Below are 17,267 nucleotides of genomic sequence, written 5' to 3'. Positions count from 1 at the left end.
AAGACCCACCAAACCCCCCCCCCCCCCCAAAAAAAAACCACCACCAAAAAAAACCCTTTTGAAATCTGAAGCTGTATTTTAAAAGATTAATCTTTCAAGATACTAGGGAAGGACCCTTGCAAGCTATCGGAGCTCTGTGCTTAACTTTACATTATTATTGTTGTTTAAATGAGAAAAGTAATCCAGTGAAAATTAAATGAACAATTTTCATGTGAATGCCTCCAGGCATTATTAACATTCACAGTACAAAGTGTCATGCTTCTTCATAATAAATTGATCTGAACAAGGTAGTAAATACCCACTGCCTTTATAACAGAGAAAATATTTTGTGTTACCAACATTTCTGAAACAGGCTGCCTGAACTGATTTTTTTCCCTAAATACATAGCCACAGGCCAAATACTCCAGCATTTTCCAGTGGCAGCATCCATCCTCCTGTACTTTGGCAGCAGGCAAAATAACCCTGATTAAATTAATCAGTGTCTTCAGCTACTGTTGTGCTCATTATCAACCCTCTAATTGTATGTTCTGAAGATATATTCTTAAGTGCAATAATTGTAGGCATTGGTTGCATAGGCAAGCATGATCAACATGGGTTATCAAAAGCATTTTTCATGCACAGCAAATAAAAGAAATATCTAAGATCTACAGCAGGTCTATCTGCATGATGTAATATTTCATTAACATAATTAGAAGCAGCTTTATAATAACTTAATTTTCCACCTTCTTTTGTCTAAAGGAGATCAGAGATACTCTGCTGCTTCCTGCAGAAAGCTTGTGCCCTGGCTGGCAAAATGTCAGGTAAAATTAGACTATGCAATGAAGAAAATGCTATTTTAGATATGATACACTCCCTTTAGAAATCTTGCTGATTGCACACAGGCTGTGTAATTACAGACACTCATGAACTGTACTTCATTAGAATGACAAAGTGTCGGCATTGATGAGACATTTAACCCACCCAGTATTAAATGAACACAACTCAAGTACACTTTTAGGATCATCATAATTTGAAAAAAACAACTCGGGGGATGTTTAAGGAACGTGATACCAATATAGTTGCATTTTTCCCCCCAAAGATCAAAATAACTCTGTATTTAATTTATTTTCTCTTTTTTTGGGGAAGAGAAATCCTGTGAGTTTTAATATTTTCTCTTGACAAAGGAATGCAAAGATTGCCATTAGATTTACATTGGAAGCTTCCACTGTCTTGCATGATAGGCAAAGTTGCATTACTTTTCTTTTTTCCATATATCTGGCACACTTTTCTAAGGGAGTTACACTAAAAAGAGAACCCTTACTAGATGTTAATCAACTGACCTATGCCTGACAATAGTTCTAAGTTGTGCAAATGCACAAGTACTCTTTCTTAACTTAATAAAAAAGTACTTACCTATAGAGAACAGGAACAATAAATAATGTTGGGGTTGATCCTGCCTCCACTGGGATCAAGAAAGAGCAAAATTCTGACTGATTTCCAAAAGGAGCAATTTCAGATACAAGACCTTTTTTGCTACAAATTCAGTTTATATTTGAAGACTCCAGCAAAGTAAAGGGAGGTTCATTTATGCTGAACTAGTCAAATCAGATGTATTTGCCAGTTTGAGCATACTTTTTAACTTGGTGATTGTGGTCCTTACTGCATTTTTTTGAGATGGCTACAATTCTACAAAGTTACATTACTATGTAGTTCATAAGACATTAACCTGAAAAATGCAAATTTAAAAATAGGGATATTTATAATATATAGTATTACAAACAGACATTAAATAAAGTCATATATAAGGAATATGCACAATAAGATGAGTAGTAAACTCTACCATGTAAATAAATCCAAATTGGACAAAACTTAGAAAAGGGAATGTTTGTTTCCTATACAAATTATACAATTTCTTCTTATTAGTTGACATAACAAAATCTTTCATCTTGACTTTTTCTGTTGAAAAGTTTTGATTTATGACTTCTGTTTCAGGTCCTTTGTGAATCCTCACAAACGAGCAGATTTTGCATATTGTTCCAACTTGCTCCCTAATGGGAAAACTGCTTCCCTTGCACAGAACAATAACTTTAATTGGGGGGGGGGGGTAAAAGCAAAATCAGGAAAAAAAGATCAACGACTTGATCATGAAAGTTCTCCTCATGTGGCATTGAGTGGATGGCCACTGTAAACCCAGCTACTCACATGAGTGTTTAGAAGACTGGACCACTTAATACTCACATTTCACATCAAATTTGGATAACTAGGATAAATTTTACAGAATTAAGTTATGCAAAGTTCTTCCCAGCACAGTGGTTGCATATTCCTCTACAGCTACATATTTCTGTTTGGGCTTGATCATTTTTAGCCAATGCCTTAACCCATTTTACATCTTCCCTTACTTTCTACACTGCTGCAAGGGATGGGCCGCGGTCCATGAACCCAACTCCCTCCGTCAAACCTATGTATCCGATGAGAATAGCAAGGCATAGGAACACAGCCAAAACTAGAGAGAATACGTGATCTGTCAGTCTTAATCCTTTTTAATATTCCGCTTCACACCAGAGAGGATTTAATTGTTTCTTAAATGGCTCTAGGGCCTCTGAATGAGCAAACCTGTCTAACAGAGCAGACATTTATTTGAAAGAATCCTTGTAATAAATATTGATCTGTTGTATCTGTAGATCATTCTGGAGATGAAGCAATCTCTCCTTGCCTAATTAAACTGTGCTAATACGAAAATGCAGGCCAAGCCCATAAGGCATAACAGATCTGCTGGAGTGTGGAAATGTCTGGAAGTCACGAGCTCTGGGAAGAGAGGCAGAGGGGCACATGAACTCTGCCTGCATGCTAATGAACTCCACCAGATCATAATCCATACAGATGCAATTTAAATTCCCTTCCACAACTTCAGCCTCAAAGTCTTCTAATTAACCCTCAGCTAGGAGAAAAGCAGCCATGCAGAGGCGGTGATGGCACAGCAAAGGTGACAAAAGGCAAAAACTACTCCTTGCAACTTCTCTTCCCCCAGGATTTGAAGGTTGTGTCAGTCACTAAGCCAAACTCAGAGGGGTAATCAAAATGTCATCTACTTCATCTCCCCATGGCATTTTAACTTTTACCCTGTAAATAAGCATCCCTGGATTTAGGACTGGCAATAATGTTTTAGTAATAACGAAGCACACATTTCCACAGACATGTGGCAGCTTTTAAAAGCATTTCACTCCCACTTGGCATGGAGCTTTGTTACGAGATGGTAGACAATATTTCACCAGCTTGGGTTATGTTTTACACAGACACTCAGCTTCCTATAGAGGTTTAGGTCTAATGGAAGTCAGCCAATTTATTGCCCACTCCAGCACTGCCCAGACTCACAAGGAAACCATAGGAGAGAATTGCTGGGCTTTATTTCAAGTGGTGCCACAGCAACCCAGCATTTCATTTTATGTGGAACCCTGTTACAAACTATAGACCAGCTTCCCACAACGATTTCCCTCCAACTGTCTATAGATGGGATCTATAAATAGCAATTCTTCAACAGCACTCCAATGCTGCCCTAACATATAATGGAGTAGATCTTGAGGGGCCCTTCTGTTTACAGTAAAATTACTCAGAATTTACACTTGTTAAAAGCAGAATTTGTAAAAGTGATGTAGTAATCACGATTTAAGATAAACTGCTGGCTATGTTTTGGGGCTTTGGGGGATATTTGCTTGTTGTTTAGGTTAGGTTTTTTTTAATAAGTGATAACAAACAGCTGCTCCCAGCAAGCATCCACAGCCTTGCTACTTTGCCCACAATTAAATCAACTGAAAAGTATTTGAATGTCCATTTACCAGTATTTGCATATATCAAAAGGTTTTGCCCACACAGATGTATGCAAGTGTTCGGTTTCATAAAATGGTCCTCTTTTTTTTTTTTTTTAATACAACTCAGAAATCTGAAGGAGTTATACAAATTGGCAAATGGTTAATCTCAGTTTTTCATCTTTAGTGTTATTTTCAAATCAAGTCGAGTTATCCCTGTAGTGATTACTTCCAACATCTGGCTGGTAGCTTATCTGAAGAGAGTTGGTGGCCTCATTTTGAATTCTAATGAAGATCATGCTGAACAAATCACTGACGTTAGATTCCCTACTGGCACACTTGGCAGAGCTGTCCTCAATGGGAAGCTGAAGCAAGACAAAACAAATTAAATGTCATTACGTCCCTGCAACTGAATAATCCAGATCAAGGATTGTCCACGGTATCTCAGTGTGATAGCCACAGTCAGTCTTTATGTAGTTGAGCAGCAAAGTTAAGGACTAAACTTCAGGTGTCTTGATTTAGGATATATCATGTGTTCTGCAGTCACTTAAAAAGCCATGATTTTTTTTTTTCCATCCCTAAGAAAGGCAAAAGACCACACTGGGATTTAACTTGTATGAACAAGTATTTTTAGACAGCCAATACTGAAATGTTTTGTCAAACTAGACGCTACTGTATTCCTATATTCCTAACAGACAGTCATAGCCCAGACTGAGACAAAGGAAAAAAACTGAGATATACTAAACTTGACAAGTGAGTCAGAGTCTACTTGCTTAGGTCTCAGGTCTTTTATTCCTTGCCATGCTCTAAATTCAGCATGGAAGAGGAGGCACTACTATATGTCTTGGTGTGGTTATGTTGCAGCTTCAAAACAGGGGAAGCTCAGCTCTGTTAAAGACATCCTGAAAATACAACAAATACATGATCTGTAAGGTTGATTGCCTCAGCTAAATCTACAGCATGTGTTAATTTATGCACAAATATAGCTGTATGTATAATGGTCTTGCTTTTCTCCCTACTAGCTCTGCAGAGTTACTGTAATGTTAAGCATCTTCATAAATGATCACTACCTGTGGTCTTCAAACTGAGAGAGCTCTCGCCCTGCATGAGCTATACTCTGCTTTTCCTCCATTGACTATGAGAGATTGAAGTTTGTTTGCCAAGCTCTTTCCACATTGAGGGATTTGTCCTTCACAGTCAACAGAGATAAATTGTCTGAAATTTAAACTCCAAGACAGATCTCAGAGCAAAATAGAAACATATGTCTCACATTAAGTACTATGACCTAGAAACAGTACAGAAGTATTCACACTGACTTTAGTATGTGCTCGTTTACTGCACGGCAGTGAGTGTGGGCATTGAGAATGCCATCTACTGGCAAAAAAGCACAAGGAAGCATAGTTCCATGGCAGGCGATTTCCACAAAAAGGGAATGGGTAAGAAAACATTATGTGGCTCATTAGTTTGTTTGGGGTTGGGGTTTTTTTTAATTGCTTATTTCAAGTTTATTAAATCAAGTAGTTGTAACTGCATAATATGATGATAAATTTTATGTAGAGTCTTTGGTGGGAATGAGTTTTGAACCTGAAGTGTATTATTACAACTTATTTTTGTACTGGAAAAGGGTAATGTTTGAAAATAGTAACAAGTTAGAAGACATCAGAGATAATGAGACGATATGAATAGAGCTGCAAGACTGAGATTGCTCACACTTTCCTATGCTTCCTCTTATCTCACAGGATCTCAAAAAATACTCTCGAGTTCTTTAAATATTTGGTAAGAATTATTCAGAGTCTAAACTTTTGACACTAAAATCTGAAAAAGCATCAAACTCAGCAGTCAATCTGTTTATTATTGTGCCATAAGCTATAGCAACCATGATTCCAAGCTTTATGCAGCCAATCTTTGATTTGATCACAAATAGTCATCTCAGTGGAGAATATCTGTCCTGTTAACTCCACTTACAAAGCAGTAACTGTTGTCATAGTACTATTGCAAGGCAGATCCACATAAGCTACATCTCTGCTGGTTTGAGAACCATCTCTGCTGGTATGAAAACATCTTCTCTTTTATTTTTCCCCAATGGTTATTGATAAGATTTTTTATTGTGTCCAGTCCACACCTAGCCAACAACCAGGTTACCTAGACTATCTAATAAAAAACAGTTGGTCTAATATTGACCCAATATTCTTTGAGAGTGTCCCATCTTTGCAAGCAAGTCATAGCCATGGAATAGTACAGGGAATAATATTTGGTGGGGTTCAGCAAGGACTTTGGTCTAAATCTAATTTGATCATTGCCTAGATTAAGGTAACAATCACTGACAAAGAGACAGCAATCTGCTCAAAAGTTGGAAGTGCCAGAATAGCCTACAACAGATCTAATAGCAGAGGGAAGCCAGAATTAGGAGGAAAAACTACAAAACATCATTTGTGAGCAGAGACATCCCTGACCACAGCTTTCTCTAAACTCATCTCTTAAAAAAGTAAACATTCCTTTGCTGTTAGCTGTGGTGTGGGTCCAAGAAAGGCAGCAAGCCTGGAAGTGCCAGTACTGACAAGATGCCATTCACATATTACCACTAAATTACCATGACTTACTGTGACATATAGGAAGACTGCAGGAGGAACAGCATGCGGAAAGGAATAAAAGTAAGTGTCATCTAGGATGAACACAAGCTTCTCTGTAGTCTTGAAAACGTCTGCTAATATCAAAACTCAGCATTTCACTCATTTTAGGAAAGCAGAAGGGAATAGGATAAAGTGTTTAAAATAAGCTGAAGAAATAAAAAAAACAAATCAGGAAAATAGGAAAAACAGTTTCAGACATCAGTGTCACAGAATAAAGCCTTTGATCTATGCTTTGTCCATGCAAAACCTGCCCTTGCAGAGACACCAAAGCTGTCTCTGAAAAAAATGGCAGTAGAGCCCTGCCAACTCAGAGCTGTGGGGAAGCTGAATACTGATGTGATGAGACCCTCTTGATGGTCTTCTGAGAGGACCATCACTGATGAGATCATTCTGCTCCCAGGGACTGAAGTCTGGAGCTGCACCTGCATGGGGCTGTACTGTCTTGGGTAGAGGCACCAGCTCATCTGGAGCTGGTAGGGTAGCTTTATTATATAGTGCTGCCTTGCACCACCACTCTTTTGCTTCCAATGGTGACAGAAAGCTTTTAGAGTGGCTTCTTCTTTTAAAGTCATCCCTGCTTTTTTGTGACTGTAAGTCAAGACAAGAAGGGAGAAAGTGTTACCATGCCAGGACCAGAACATTGCCCTGGGCTGAACATACCACACTAACTACCACCTCACCTAGAAAGCAGCAGGCACTGTGTTAAAAATTCATTTGATTCTCAGACAACTCTAGGAAGGCCTGAAAAGCACAGGAAGACACAGGTAATTTCATAGATGCCCAGCTGTCTCCCACATCAGCAAGAAAAAAGACTGAAGTTAGGAATGGACTGAAAGTTAGAGGATCATCAACTCTGCAAATACATAGCATGCTGTGTGAAACTAAAAACAGTAGAGACCTGTAAAATAAAGTGTATCTCTAAGTTTCTTCCAGATTCTCTGCAAGAATCTGATTTCTTGGCCTGGAATTTGCTTTCAGTTTAAACCAATTTCATTACAAAGGGAGCACACAGGCCATGAAACAATCCAGCAGTCAAAACTATACCTTTTTAGGTAAGGATGGTTCTAATACATGATTGTATTATACTGTTACATGGACTGAATAGTAAGTCTATACAGTTTAAGGAAATCTGAATGCTTTGCATTTCCTCTTTCCTGTGATCCCTGTCTGTAAAAGGTTGTGGAGGACACACACCCATTAGCACAGCCCAGTAAATGGGTCTCCCCCACTCAACAGCTTCTCCTAATAGATTAATACTATCAGATCCTCTTGTTTAACACAAAATGAGAATGTTGCAAGATCTCCTTCCACACAGTAATCCCCTACTTGACATACAATGACATTATCCCACCGAAGTTGGAGACAAATTATAACTCTTGTTGTAATTACAGGCTTTAATAGGTATAGAAGGTTGTTAGGTGCAGAGCAACTACTCCCATGAGGGACTCTTCAGGAATACAATTGGTGCAGCCAAACTATTTATGAATTTGAGACAGTGCTATGATCAAAGGAGCCCACCCTTACTTTTAAAGCATCACTTAAGTAATACACCATCTCCATTTGGATTTCTTCTTGGTGACTTCCATGTCTTCCATGCATTATGTTGAAAAGTGGTATGTTTTTCATCTGATCCAGCAATTCACTTTGTAGGACACAATAAAAAACAAACAAAAGACAATTTCAAGCTTTTTTTTATATAGTGGATTGAAAAGTAAAAAGAATGGCATTCTGTAATACAATTATTGAAAAAGTGGACAGAATTATTAAAATTTATGAAGTTGCTAGGAAATGTTAAATGTACAAAAACCTAATTAGTATTGAAAAATATTTAAATCTTCCAAGTCTAATTAAGTTGTAGAATCTGAGCTTTACAGCTAGTAATGATAAGTTTGAGAAATTCAGTAGTGCTAGACAAATGATTATAAGTAATGCCATTAAATTATTAGCTTGCAACAAGCATTAAATCCCATCCAGAGATACTCTCAAAGGCATTGCCTTCTGTATTTATTTAAAGTACTGGTCACATAGAAAATAATTTTTTATTCATTTTTTTCAGTTTGTCTAAACTCTGTGCAAGTTCTGGACGACCAGGAAAACTTCAGGACACAGACTGAGGTTAACAAAGCATGCTGGATGGCCATAATACCCATGCGAGGATGTGCACTGGATGTTTCAAAGCCTCAAGATCAGAAGCAAGACCCCTCTAGTTGGGGTCTCTTCTTAGGGGTCTGTCAGACTTCATCCCATATTTATTCCCCAGAAGTTCAACAATGGTGCCAGCAAAAAAACATGACTTGAAAACAAAAAGATGGAAGCAAGGCTTTTCTCTTCCCTGTTTTAATATTTTTCTAGTCTGTCTTGTCTGTCCCATGTGTCTGGGACAGTTTTCATTATGCCAATTTCCTCACACTTACAGTGATCCAGGAAACTTCAGCCCTTTCCTGATGGCCTTTTGAAAGCACCTGTCCAAGACTGGAGTCATGCTCTTGTTAATGGATAAACATATGACTATTAAGAAACAACCCTGTCTAGAAGAGTTTACTGGCTCTGACTGGGATGGATTTAACTTTCTTCACAGCAGCCAGTAAGGTGCCGTGTTTTGGATTTGTGTCTAGAACAGTGTTGGTAAGACACTGGTGTTTTGGCTATTGCTGAGCAATGCTTGCACAGCATCAATGCTTTCTTTTGCCCCACTCTGCCTGCCTGTGAGTAGGCTGGGGGGAGACAAGAATTTGGGAGGAGACAAAGCTGGGACAGCTAACACAAGTTGGCCAAAGGGATGTTCCATACCATGTAATATGCTCAACAACAAAAGGTGGAGTAGAGGAAGAAGGTGGGGTTTTTAGTTTCCAAGGTGGCTGTTGTCTGGAGACTGCCTGAGCATTAGTCTGCCTGTGTGAGGTGGTGAGCAATTTCCTTCACTTTGCTTGTTGTTTTTTTCCTCTTTCCTTCAGCTATTAAATCATCTTTATCTTGACCCATAAGTTTTGTTGCTTTTGCTCTTTCTAGTCTCTCAGGGGTGGGGGGACAGACACTCAATCCACCATAAAGAGCTTACAAGACCTAGAAAAGTTTATCTGTGACTCAGGACATGGGAGCCAAAGCTGGGACCAGTCTTTTCTCCAGCAGAGCTACAGAACTGCCATAAAACTGGGAGAGATTCCAAAGGCTGCATTTGGCAGGGGTGAGCTGGCTTCCAGGTAAAAGTCTCCATAGCTCATTAGAATCACTCACAGATTACACAGCCTAAGATGGCTTATCTCACTGGAAGAGTTTGGGTTGTTGTTGGGTTTTGGGGGTTTTTTGGGGACGGGGTGTTGTTTTGGGTTTTTGTTCGTTTTAAATAAAACCCTAAGCTTCCCAGAGTTCTGACAGGCAGAATCTCCCACATACAGCTATGCAGGAGATGGGGACATAGGGACACAGGACAGTGACTCATCTCACCGTTATTGACAAGCTCTCAAGTACCAAAATACATAAAGTTGCAACATCAAAATAATACTGAAATTCACACAAATTTGTTTCTGAATTAGTTATTATTTTAATACAGTTTTTTTCAACTTAATTTTGTCTTGTATCAGCAACTATTTTTGAATCATAAACAGGCTAATTCCAACCAATAGAAAAGCCTGGAAGCAGAAGAGTCATGTCCTTACATTTATGAGTCTATGCTGCTTACAGACAGCATGCAAGCCCAGGTCATAAGGAGCACTGGTGTTTCTTCTCAAGTCTAGGAACGGATTGCCACCAGCAACCACAAGCCAAAAGTAACCATCATGTCTTTTTGGCAGGACCATCTGGGGGTTTGATGCAAAAGCATGAGCCTCTGTTACAGAATTACCCAGTTTTCTATTTGTGACTATTACTGACCAAAGTGCCTGTCTTCCCTACCTAGTCATAGGGACTGTCGAGGTACTATGGGATACTCCCAGCAGACTACAGCCAGGAGCAGCTGGATCTGCAGCCAGCACTAATACATCTCTTGCATTTGTCTCTACAAGGTAGATGACAGCTGGAGCTCCTCATGTTGATGCAAGGCTGATAGCAGCAGCCACAGTGGCAACGCTCATTTTACAGTTGGCAATGAGGATGAACATGTGCTCCCCATTCCACTCAGTCTAGAGACAAATAGTGTCTCAACTCTCCTTCCCTAGGTCTGGTCCTATTACTGAATGCAGTGGTAAGCAACTCACTGCAAATAAAGCATAGTTTTTATCTGGCAAGAAAGAAGTTAAAAGGTTCACTTTCTTCCTCATTATATGAAAATTTGGTCCTCGTTCTACCTTAATAATACTAGATAGTGTTTCTTCTAATCTGAAGTCCAATCCAATTATTTCAGTGGTCTTCATATCAAGTCTTTTTTTCATTATAAAGCCCAATTACAAGCATTTAATATTTGTCTCAAGTGATTGATAAACTGTACCAGAAAGTAACAGAAAATCCAAGCAATTAAAAAAGGTAAGTCTTAACAAAATTAAGAAAAACAGACATCTGAGAAAAATGTTGTCCATGACCAGAATCTAGATGAAAAATGTGGCAATTATGTTGTGGTTACACATTTATTATAAATCCATGATGGAAGAGATGAGAGGTAGGTCATCTGTAAATGATACTGGGCAAGGGTCAAAAATAAAATATTGTTTAAGTCTTCAGTTTCAGACATCCCACATAGGCAAAATGTTAGGAAAGAAAGATTGAGGAGTCTCACAAGGGACAAATTAAGAATTATAATTCTTTAAGTTTTTGTTAAATAACCATTAACAAAATAACCTTTGTGAATATACCATTAGGTATGCTGTATTCTTCTAATCAAGAGGGATGGGGATTCAAATTTCATAATGGAGTTAAAATTCTGTCTTTTTTCACAACTAACTTAATCCCATGCGTCTGGTACCTGCCTCACACAGGTCAAAAAAATGTTCGGGTAAAATACCGGCTATTGTAAGACCGCTGAACACATTGTATGTACTTGTGATACAAGGTATTTAAAAGTAACCTCTCAGTCATTTTGCTGATTCACGCTAACAGCTTAGCAGCAGCGGGTACTGGTGTTTTGGCAGCACTGTAAATTCATGCTAATTTTCACTGAGATCATTCCTAAAAAAGCAGAAATGGAAGTCAGTGCCAGAATGATTGTCACATAAGTGGAACAATTTAGTCACTGAAAAAAAGATAAAGTCACTTATTAGCCCATTTCTGGAATTTTGATTAGTGCTAAGAAAGGAAGGCTTTGACAATTCCTGTATCCGAATACAGGCTGTTGCACTGTAATCCCTTCCTGAGCCACCAAAATCCTAGCACCCCCCAAAAAAAAGCTCGTGAGTGGATGAGAGTGCTGCAAATGCCCCTGCCCCATCTGGTTGCCCCTGCGAGGACACCCAGGCTCCCCAGGCTCCGCTGCCAGGCAGCCCCACTGCTGCAGCCCTGGACCACTGGCAGCAACACCCTGTGGGGACACCATTCACAGCCTCAGCAGCGTGAGTCAGCTCAATTCCCTATTCAAGTCCTGTTCTGCCTCCATTTTCTTTCTTCTAAGGCACAAATAGTTTGAGACACAAAACAAGCCTGGTAGCCAACTAAAATTAACCTCTCCAAACACAAATGAGCTAAAATTACTCCACTCGATAGCTACTCCAGCTATCACAGTCTCTAATAGCTGAAGAATCATATTTATAGGATGTCCCTAAATGTGCCTACCAGACTGCTTGAGATTTTAAGCGAAATTAATTCCTAGGCACTTAGTGATGGTACTCTCACACCAGCTGAGAAACCTGGTCTTGACTTCTTGGCTCTTTTCTCTTTCTTTTATTTTAAGTGATAGGTTTTGCTCAAGTACCTATGTCCTCTTACTTGACAATTTTTGATGAACTGCAGTTTTCGGTAAGACAGCACTAAACCCACGACCTTGAGGATTTTATCAACGAGCTAACATTGCAAGCTACTAGTTGTGATATTAACTGGGTTTAGATCTGCTTTGACAAAGGCAATAGGACTATCCACCACTTTGGCAAAGTATGGAGCTGTGCATATCAATGACCAAAATTCCCAGATCCAAAAATTGTCCACAGGATACTAACAGTCCCAAACAGTAACTTTTGAAATGGTAACTTTCAAAATGAAAGCAGTTAAGGCTTTCTGGGGTAATGACAGTTTCAGAGAACAACGACCTTCTTTAGGAAGCCTGAAGGAGGCAAGCCTACTGGTACTGCTGCTGCAGGTGGCTGCCGAGGGGACACCAAACAGGTCTTACACTTTGCCAAGGTAGCCCCTGGCCACAGGCTGGTGAAAATGAAGTCTCAGGCTCAGGTAAGGAAGGACTTGCTTAAGCCAGTGCAGTCACCAGCTGCTGACTTATGGGCAACAGGAGACCTCCCAGTAATGCTCAGATAGGAGACGCATCTTCCACAGATAAACATTCTTCATAACAACAGGACAAAGTACAAAGTAGCCACGGTGCATTGCTTGAGCGGTATTTCTTAGAAGGTTAGGGGTGACTAGCTACTGAACAGCTATTTAAATAAACCAAATTTCATCTAGACAAGGGCTTGAATACACACCAATGCAACAGTCAAGTGTCCCCAGGTGGAAGCTGAGGAAAAAAAACAGCAGATGTAGAAGTCTTGCAGAAGGGGCCTCAATGGCTTCACCCTTCCCCACTCCCAAAACCCATTTACTAGGTCTTTTGTGAAGCTGCTTTATGCAGCTGAAACTTTTTTGTAATTAAGAAAATGTTGGTAGGTACAGCTGCAATTTCAACAGAGCTCTTTCCAAGACTCTCCACTTGCTCAGCCTCACTACCAGATACACAGTTCCTTTTCCATGTTACAATTCATTGTTTGAATTTTTTGTCCTTGCGATGTTAACATAAGATGGAAGTTATCAGTACATGACAGAGAAAACGGAGGTAAGAGCTGGAGTACCCTTTTTAAGTCATGTTGCCTGTTGTCTTGGCAACCAGTTAATAAGCTCTCTTACTCATTTTTCACCAGCACCTGACAACAACATCTCTGCGAGATTTGGTATTATTGAGTCTGCTAACTCAACTGCTTTACAGGGTATCAGAAAAGATCTGCTGGCATCTCCATTCTGAATCCTATTTTTCAGGATTCATAAATCATCCATAAATTGCCCAGCAGCTGATTATAGGATGCACAAATACCACTGTGACAATTCATTGCCTTGAAAAGAGCACAAAAAAGAGTGTTGGGATCCGGTCATGCTCTCCGCAGTATCAATATGTACATTGCTATTCACTACGCAGGGAGAAGGATTAGACCACAAATTCCTCAAGTGAAAACACATGAATGCTTTGACAGACATATTCCCTCGCATGTCTCTCCTTCAATATCACAGGCATATGGTGTGTGGACAGGGTCAGCCCCATATCGTCCAAGCTTCCTTTTGGAGGAAGAGTCCTACCCTTCACATTGCTGCTGTGTGTATCCTCAAGCTGCTTTGAGATGCACACAGGCATGTACTGAGCCAGCACTGCAATTACCATAATTAAACATTATAATCAAACAGGCTCCAGTCAGCGGTCAGACCTGACTACACTAGAAGCTGTGCAGACACATTAGATTACCCTTCCTCAAGAGTAAACTGTCCCTATATGTGAGTCGCACAAAGAGTTCAGTCTCAGACAACTGAAAAAAAGGCTGTTTAATTACATCCCACAGACTACCCCGTCACCTTGATGAATACTTTCCTTGCACAAAATGTCACCCAGTTACCCAAATTCTGCAGAATTTCTGAGTTTGGCACCGTAAGGAAATATGTACTTACAATCATCTTTAGGATGAACATTGACCATTTCACTGGTTAAACACTCAAAATTCAGCATTTGGGTGTTGTAACAGAAATCAAACGTTCTGAAATGTTATTAACAAATGGCAACAAAACCCCTTCTCCCTACCAAACAGCAGAGAGGATACAAAGGAGCCTCATGCAGATTCAACATCAGAGAACCACAGAGACAAACTGAAAAAAAATGATCCTCTGATCTGTGCAGCAGGATTCTGGAGGTGCCAATGGGCTTCCCCACAAAATTTTAGACAAGAAATTGGTCAAGAGGCCTAGCTTTATTCCTGGATGTTCCCTTTATCCAAGTTTCAGGATCCCTTCATGCTCTTTCAACATAGATTTTGGCAGTTTATTGTTTAAAGATTGAGCAGTGGTGAAAAACACATTCATTACTGCTTGTCATAGAGATGTTGATGAATCCCAGTCACATGCAATTAAGCTGTATTCAACACAATGACAGACTAAACAGGCAAGTCTAGACAAACAAGAAAGAAGTCAACCAAAAATACAATTCCTAGAGAAAAATTCCTAGAGGATTCTATAATCTTTCTGTTGAAAAAAAAAAGGGTGCATAATCTTCTTTTATTTATCATAAGAAAAAAGAGTGTTTGCTTTATTTTAATTCATGCAATGGTATCAGGATGTATCATCCAAAAAACACAGCAAAGAGTATTAAACACACTAGAATATTTTTGCTAAAGGAGAAGCGCAGGATCTTTATTGTCCCTGAGGTTTTAAAGTAAAACACATACATGTTAAAAATGGGATATATTGCATCTTGCATTTCTTAAAGATAAATTCTGCTAATTGCACTTATTGGAATACCCTCTCTGTAAAACAAAGCGAGTCATGTCACTGAGAAGTTGAATTGGCTTCATGGCATTTAAACTGAAGTGGAAGACATGTATTCTAGGCCTGAGTTCAATTGCATGTAAATGAGGAACTACATGCCTTGACTCTAAATCTTCACACTGAGTATTGTTGTATTGGTTCTCTTGGTTTTCAAACCAGGGGAAGAATCAGAGAGGTATATTTTTTTTTTCTTAATTCTGGCAATGTTTTACTCTCTATAGATTTGGGGACATACAGCAAAATCTGCTACAACCTATGCTGCAAGAGGAAGAATTAGTTACACAACACATTTTGGTACATTATTCAAAACCATCAGGTCAATGCTGTCATGCTAGTAAGACATAAGGATTTCTTTGTCAACAGTGTATAGCAGCTGACCCTAGGAATGTAATGTAGTAGCATGATACAACACTTCATAGCGTTTTTTCACCACACTTAAGAGATGTTCCTGAAGCTGGAATTTGTAACACTCATCAGCACTAGGTTGTATTAGTCAACATGCACATGGCCACAATGATTTCACCAATGAAAGCAACCTCTACTCCTTTGACAAGGTTATATATTTTTACATGAAAACAGTGATTAATTTCACCCATGCTCACTCAGCATTTGTGTTAAAGCAATGAGATGTTAGAAAACTTACCAAACGCTTGATTCCCATGCAACCAGAACAAAATCAGATTTTACACTTCACAAAACTGGGGTTTTTTGTTTTGTTTTGCTTTATTGTATGAATCCTCTAAAGGAAGGGCAGGCTTGAAGAAAAGGCAGCAAAAGAGGTTTAGTCTTATGAGCCCTGAAAATTTCTCATTTCTTCATACAAGCCAAAGAAAGTTCCTGTGAGTCAAGGTAGACCCTCCACCCCTCAGCTTTTCACACCAAGAAAGAGAAAAGTCCAAGCCCTTTGGGAAGAAACATGGGGCTTGAACCACACTTGTGCAACAGCCATGACACAGTTTCTGGCTCTATCAAACTGTAGAGCTAACCTTTCATGTTAGCTTCAGTCTCTGGGACTACTAGATTGGTGCTACACAAACTGTTCAGACAAAAAGTGAGTTTTACTTAATTTAATATGGCCCTAAAACTAACATCTACTACCAAAGTAATCACAGCAATATACATGAAGCTAACTAAAAGACTGATTACTTTTAAGTTAAGTTGTGAGAAAGTTAAAACAAATTATAATTTTCAAGCCATATTTTAAATTAAAGGTAAAAACCTATTCATTGTGAAGAATCACAAATGAAAGTGGGCCATACAATTCCAGGGTGTATTTATTTATTCTGCTCTTAAAAAAAAGGAAACAAAAAAACCCTTTGCCAAACACTTCCAAAAACTCACCTCGCACTTCAGGAGAGAATCGAGCTGAATGGCGAGACACAAAAAGTTTCAGTTCTTGATCCAAGTTGCATTCAATCAAGTTTGTGTCCCATGATCGGATTCCTAAAATTCAAAATACAAAACACATCTAGCTTGATACATGAGCAGTGGAAGTTTTAACTGAGTATTTCTCCATTTGCATTCATGCTATTTGCATATTTCTAAATTCCAAACCCAGCCCCTCCTCCTTTCAAGGCTCACAGCTTTTTTTTTTTTTTTTTTTTTTTTTAAAGTGCTGAGTGCTCAGAAGGAGCACGTTGGACAGAAATCAGTCACAAGCAAGAGGAAATCTGCCTTTCCAATGGGTGAACATCCTTTAAGGCCCCAGCTTTAGGACTGCTGGTTCCACATTCAACCTAGTAGCTACATTACTAAAAGTTACCGATGTCCCCGAATTGACTTAAAAATAGCAATACACTGATCTACAACTGAGTGAATCACTCAGAGGACACTTTAGTTAGAGGGACAAGTACAATGGTCCTGCAATGTGAGAAAAAAGAGACAGCATCACCTAGCATGTTGCAAATTAATATTTAAATACAAAGTATTAAATTGCTGACTTCTTAATTCAAAAGCTTTGAAGCATCCCATATTTTAAATTAAAATATAAGTGATCTTTTATTTATGAAGTATCAAAATTCAAGTCTTGAGATTTAAAAATGCTATGCTTGATCTTTTTCTTTTAAAAACTAAACAGCACATCTCTATTCCCTACCATTTTTCCTCCCAGCTACTTAGAAAGTGAGACACTTGACACATATATGATCAAAAAATGTATTATTCCAAACTATATTTTTAAGGATTGAAATTCAACCGGGGGGGA

At 38.9% G+C, this 17,267-nt stretch overlaps 1 protein-coding gene across 1 annotated transcript in view; it reads right to left on the bottom strand.

Moving 5' to 3' along the window:
• The window catches only part of MAP1B (microtubule-associated protein 1B), a 65,884-nt gene extending 49,380 nt beyond the window's left edge, over nucleotides 1-16,504 (bottom strand). Inside the window, exon 1 of the mRNA XM_010582788.1 lies at nucleotides 16,406-16,504. The gene's annotated coding sequence lies outside the window, so the exon portion shown is untranslated. The remainder of the gene's footprint in view (nucleotides 1-16,405) is intronic.
• Nucleotides 16,505-17,267: the final 763 nt, after the last annotated feature.

The sequence above is a fragment of the Haliaeetus leucocephalus genome, unplaced genomic scaffold (assembly GCF_000737465.1).
Source record: "Haliaeetus leucocephalus isolate CR32 unplaced genomic scaffold, Haliaeetus_leucocephalus-4.0 Scaffold849, whole genome shotgun sequence".
Lineage (NCBI taxonomy): Eukaryota > Metazoa > Chordata > Aves > Accipitriformes > Accipitridae > Haliaeetus > Haliaeetus leucocephalus.
The sequence above is the reverse complement of the archived record's forward strand: the minus strand, read 5'-3'. Positions and strand labels throughout refer to the sequence as shown.